Below are 1,129 nucleotides of genomic sequence, written 5' to 3'. Positions count from 1 at the left end.
TGGGGAGGGGTCTTAAAGATCAGCCAGGTCAACCCCTTGTTATGGGGAGGGGTATCTTCCATTAGAATGTATTGGCTACGTATCAATATAATATATAAAAATAGGTATAAATACATTAAAATGCAATAAAATAATGCCACACTTGTTAATATCATAATATAATAATATAGATAATATAATATAATAATATACAATATTACAATATACAATATAATAATATAAAATAATTTTTATAATAATATAGAATACAATAATACAATGCTTATTCATATAACAATATAATAGTATATAAAATAACAATATAATAACATAAAGTAGAATAACACAATACTTAATAATATAGTGATATAATAATTTAATATTATATGATACACAACATTATCTATTATTACCTATTAATGGTGTCTATTAGAAATAATTGGTTATTGATCACATATTTTTATATATTCTGTATTATCTATAACATGTAGTGACCTGGACAATAAATGAATATATAAATCATAAAATAGAAATAATAGAGGGATAAATAGAGATAACAGAGAGAGAAATAGAGACAATATAGAGAGACAAGTAGAGATAATATAGAGATATATAGAGACAATATAGAGATAAATAGACAAATAGAATAAATAGATAAATAGAAATAGTATAGAGACAATATAGACAGATAAATAGAGATCATATAATAATATAATAGAGATTATATAGACAGATAAATAGAGATAATATAGAGATAAATAGAGACAATATAGAGAGATAAATAGAGATCATAAAGAGACAAATAGAGACAATAGAGACAGATAATTAGAGATAATATAGAGATAAACAGAAACAGTATATAAAAGCCACTGGGTTTAGCTTGGTGCTAATAACACCAAGTTTGGGGCTTTGCCACTCACAGAACCCCAGACTCACAGAATGACTAAAAAAGCCTCACAAAGGTTGGAAGAGACCTTTGAGGTCACCGAGCCCCACCCGTGACCCCCCCACCTCCCACCACCCAACCCACCAAAGAGCCGCTCCCCATCCTTGGGCTTCCCTCCCAGCTCAGAGGGAAAAACGATTAAAAAACCCCCAAACCCCGCAGGACCCCCGCTCCGGGCGGGCCCCGCTCTCACGGCCCCGTTGT

This window comes from Geospiza fortis, unplaced genomic scaffold (assembly GCF_000277835.1).
Source record: "Geospiza fortis unplaced genomic scaffold, GeoFor_1.0 scaffold777, whole genome shotgun sequence".
NCBI classification, from domain to species: Eukaryota; Metazoa; Chordata; class Aves; order Passeriformes; family Thraupidae; genus Geospiza; species Geospiza fortis.
Note: the sequence above shows the minus strand (reverse complement) of the source record.